We start from the raw sequence: 5,000 nt of genomic DNA on the forward strand, positions 1-5,000 counted from the left end.
GGAGTGGTGTGGAGGGAGGGGAAGTGCCTGTTAGTCTGATGAAACAAAAAGAGCCAGAAGCCAGAAGAGCCGTGGGTGTTGCAAGAGCTGGGCACTGAAGAAGAAGCTGCGCTGGCATGGAACATGCCAGAACCAGAAAGCAGAACCCTTTCTTTGTCAATATCTCCCCGGTGCCCTCTACTGTCAGAGTTCCACATCATGTCAGCTGCACAGGAGAAATATTTAAAGACCCAGCTAAATTTTTGCTGAGCAAGTGATCAAGGGTGAATTTGTTCGAAGACAGTACATCAACCATGGACAGACCTACGCATTTCTCTTCCCACTGCAGGTTCTGCACTCGACCTTTATAATTGGAAGGTCCAAGCTCCAGCTGCACGTGCCCTTAACACTGACAAGGTCTAAGCTCCAGGCCTGGAACTCTTCTTCCAGCAACCCTAGGAAGAAGCATTGTGCCCTCCCTGATATGGCACCAGATTGTTCCAGATTACATTTCATTAAATCTGGTACATTAAACACATGTCATGTGTTTGTTTCTGAGCCAATGCTGATGTGAGATAGCTCTGCTGCTCCAACAGGCCTGGCCAGAAGTATCCCACTATTGGAGGTTGGAGTGACCCAGCCCCATGTAAACAATCCATGTAAGCAGAGAAAATTCCTAATACCACAAGAGGAAGGAATGGCTGACAAACAGTGGGGGTTGTTGGGGAAGAAGAGGTAGACAGATAGACAACAAGCTGAGCACTCAAAGGTAAAGTGGAAATTTCTGCTTTCTTTGGAGACTCAGTTATAATGATGTTTTGCTGGGGCAGACAGGTGAAGGAATGTGTTGCTAAAGCAGACACATGAAAGACTGTTTTCCTGAAGCAGACCCAGGGGAAAGGATGCATTATGTTTAGAAAGAAGAGAAGTATGACCCCATTGATGGTGGAAGCTAGAGCATCGATTCACTTTGCTCCTCCATAGTCTTTGCTGATGGCATGCGTGCACTGGTTCGCCTTACATTGCCTTGCTGAGCTTCACTTGTGGTGACATCATGCCTGCAGCTTCTTCTGCCTCTCTGGACTCTCTGGCCGACTGGCAAGCCTTGTGGTCTGAATTGAACTGCCCTTGCAGGTTTGTGTGTTGTGTCTGTGGAATGGACTGGACTGCAGCTACTGGCTTGTGTTTGGTGTTTGCTAGTGGACTAGACTGAGAAAAACAAAGATTGGAATCACCCCAAAGAACTATTTCTAAACAGGTTCCTCACCCTGAATCCTAATAACCTTTCTTTTCCACTGCCTCTGGTGGGTGGTGGGCTAGAAGGGAGGTTGAACCCTTATTAAAGTAGGTTGTGAAAAATATATGTCTATACAAAGGCCTCCTGGGAAGGTGGTCTGGGCCAATCTGAAGTGTTGAGAGAATGAGGTTCTAAGTAATAGAATCAGGAAAGGAAAAGTGCCTAGAAAAATGGAAGACTGGGATTTCTGGTGAGTTTATGCCTGTGGGGCCTTTTGTTTCCATGATTTTTCTGTTTGGTGTTGGGGCTCTTGCTAGGCAAGCATTGGATTGTGTCCTCTAACCTTCTGGTTCTTTTTATGAACTATTCTGCTCTACCTGCAGATAATCTGTAGTTGTGTTTCAGCATGGGTCTTTTCTTTATTGTATATCAATTCCTTCCTCTGCTTGCTTTTTGTCTGTCTGTTTTTTTTAAAGATTTATTTATTTATTTATTTATTTATTATGTGTACAATGTTCTGCCTGCATGGCTAGAAGAGAGCTCTGGGTTTCATTACAGATGGGAACTGAACTCAGGATTTCTGGAAGAGCAACCAGTGCTCTTATCCCCTGAGCCATCTCTCCATCCCCCTTGTTTTGTTTTTTTGAGACAGGGTTTCTCTGTGTAGCCCTGGCTCTGTAGACCAGGACTGGCCTCAGACTCAGAGATCCACAGGAATGCTGAGATTAAAGCTGTGAGCCACCACCATCTAGCATTTTCTTTCTCCCTTTCTTCCTTCCTTCCTTCCTTCCTTCCTTCCTTCCTTCCTTCCTTCCTTCCTTTCTTTCTCCCTCTTACTCCAGCCCCTGTTCACTACAGGCCCCCCCTTGCTCCAGCCCATAGGTTCTTTATTTATTTCTCATTACAGATGGTTGTGAGCCACCGTGTGGTTGCTGGGATTTGAACTCATGACTTCCAGAAGAGCAGTTGGTGTTCTTAACCACTGAGCCATCTCACCAGCCCCCATCCTTCCCTCTTTCTCCTTCCCTCTCTCTCCCTCTTCCTTCTCTCCCTCTCTCTTTCTCTCTCTCTCTCTCTTTCTTTCTTTCTTTCTTTCTTTCTTTCTTTCTTTCTTTCTTTCTTTCTTTCTTTTTCTGTATAACAGATCCCTGGCTGACCTTGAACTCACATAGATCTGCTTGCCTCTGCCTCCTGAGTACATGCTGGGATTGAAGATGTGTGCTACCATGCCTGGCTCCTCTCTTTCTTGAGAGAGTTCTTCATGCCTATAGCCCAGACCCTTTTTATATAATCTAGTCTGGCTCAACAACCCTCCTGCCTCAACCTCCACATTATTGGTGTTACTGGATGAGCCACATTCCCAGCTATCTTTTTTTATTATTCTATTTCCTCCTCTTCCTTCACCCCTTTCTCCTTCTGCTTAAATCTATCTATCTATCTATCTATCTATCTATCTATCTATCTATCTATCTCTGTTTTTTACTATGTAACACAGGCTGGCCTAAACTCACTACTCACTATGTAGCCTAGTCTAGCCTCAGCCATCCTTCTGCTTCAACTTACCGAATGCTGGAATTATATATACAAGCTACCACGTCATCATCATTTTAAAATCATCATCATTTTAAAGTTATTTAATATAATTCCCTTGGGAAGGGCAATCTAATGTCCCACCATATGTCATTCATTTCTGAAAAGGAATGGTTATACCTTCTCTATGGTGCTGTACTTGGAAGTGAAACCGGTGGGCTAGCCTGGCCTGACTAAGCAGACAAACAAGGACAAGAAGGTTGAAGTTCCTCAAATAAGAGCATGGAGCTCCAGCCAAGCCAGAGCAGGCAGCAGTGTCAGGAATGTTATTACCATAGGTCACCTGAGCATTATCACTGAGGTAGGAAGAGAGCAGAAGAAGGAAGGAGTGGGATCAGAAACCCTGTGAAGACCGGGGCAGGAAGGGGCAAGCCTGGAGCATGACTGGAGGGGAATGCTGGATACTTCTGAGCAGTTCTGTGCAAGGTCAGAGATACCAGAAGCGCAGAGTGAATGACCTTCACCAACATTAGTGACAACTCTCCAAAGCTTTGTGAATTAACTCATTCTTTCTCTGTGTGAGCAATTTATGCACTCGTGCTAATAAAACTTCTCTGGGGGGGCTGGAGAGATGGCTCAGCAGTTAAGAGCACTGACTGCTCTTCTAGAAGTCCTGAGTTCAATTTCCAGCAACCACATGGTGGCTCACAACCATCTGTAATGGGATCCGATGTCCTCTTCTGGTATGTCTGAAGACAGTGTACAGTGTACTCATATGCGTAAAATAAATCTTAAAAAACAAAACAAAACAAAACTTCTCTAGGAATCAACACAGTCCATTCTTGGATTTATAATGCCTTTATATAATATATTTTAAAATTTCATACACACATATATGCCCCACTCTTCCCCCCAACTTCTTCTAGGCCCACCCCCAACCCTCAAATCCCTCTTCCAACTTCACAAACTTTTTTTTTTTTTTCTGAGACAGGTCTCATGTGGTAGTCCTGGCTGGTTGGACACTTTCTATGTAAATTTGACTGGCCTTGAACTCATAGCCATCTGTCTCAGCCTTCTGAATACTGGAATTAAAAGCATGAGTCACAATGCCCAGGTCAGCTCTCTCTGTCTCTCTGTCTCTCTGTCTCTGTCTCTGTCTCTCTCTCCCTCCCTCCCTCCCTCTCATCACTAATCCAGCTTGATTCGTGCTGCCCATGTATGCATGGGTGTGGGGCCATCCACTGGGGGAGGGATGACCTACCAGGAGCCACACCTTTAGAGAAAATGGACTCTCTGACTGTCAACAGCTCTTCTGCTAAGTGTGGGGCTGCTAAGCTCCTCCGCACTCCTCAGATCTGGGATGTGGACTGCCTTGACCTTGTGCATAGCTGCTTATCCCTTTCTTACTCTGATTGGTCCTCGGTTCTTTCTCTGCTAGGATGTGTTGTGGTGGGTGTTGTGGAAACACGCACACCCTCTATAGCAGTGCACAAGTCACATGTTACACCTAGCCCTCTCATCGCTGCAGGCACTGCAGCCTTGACCAGACTAATCACCAGACTGTCTTGTCCAGCTGTTCACCTGACAACAGTAACCAAAGGAGTACTGGGGCACAGGCCTTACTGTAAACCTCAAGGGGTAGGGATGAGTTAGAATACAAAAGGAGGAACACATTATGTATCCGTTATCCTCTATATCCATAAGTATAAAAATGCTGTGCGGGATGCTTCTGTGTGGCTGTCTAGTACTACAGCCACGACTTAGTCTTTTCCTCTGCCGTCGAGTGATTTCTGCTTTGGTCTATAGGATGCTGTTGGTTTTAGCCCCTCCTCAACCCCCACCCCCCAATGATTCTCCTTAGAACAAAACCCATGTTCTTTACTATGGTTCACAGAGTAATTACCCTCCAAAAGCCTCTGTCTACATCTGCACCTCCAGTTCAGTTATGGTAAAGGTGACTTTGCAGCCAAGATTTGGTTAAAGAGTGTGGATGGGGAGATGGTCCTGGGTTATCCAGCTGAAATAGTGTGGTCATGGTGGTGCTCATAGGGAGAAGAGAGATGAATGATGGGAAAAGAGACTGGGGTGACGCAGGATCATAAGCTAGGGATGCCAGTAGTTTGTAAAAACAGGAAATACAAGGAAGTAAAGATTGTATTCTGAGTGGGAAAATGATGCTGAGGAACATGTCTGAGAAACAGTGAGGTCCATGTTGTAAACTTCAGGGTCATAGAAGTATAGCTTGGGAATCATC

General features: G+C 45.3%; 1 pseudogene; it reads left to right on the plus strand.

Annotated features, from left to right (window-relative positions):
• Positions 1 to 5,000, plus strand: part of LOC116088083 — a 22,370-nt pseudogene that overhangs the window by 16,894 nt on the left and 476 nt on the right.

The sequence above is a fragment of the Mastomys coucha genome, unplaced genomic scaffold, assembly GCF_008632895.1.
Source record: "Mastomys coucha isolate ucsf_1 unplaced genomic scaffold, UCSF_Mcou_1 pScaffold14, whole genome shotgun sequence".
Classification (NCBI taxonomy): Eukaryota; Metazoa; Chordata; class Mammalia; order Rodentia; family Muridae; genus Mastomys; species Mastomys coucha.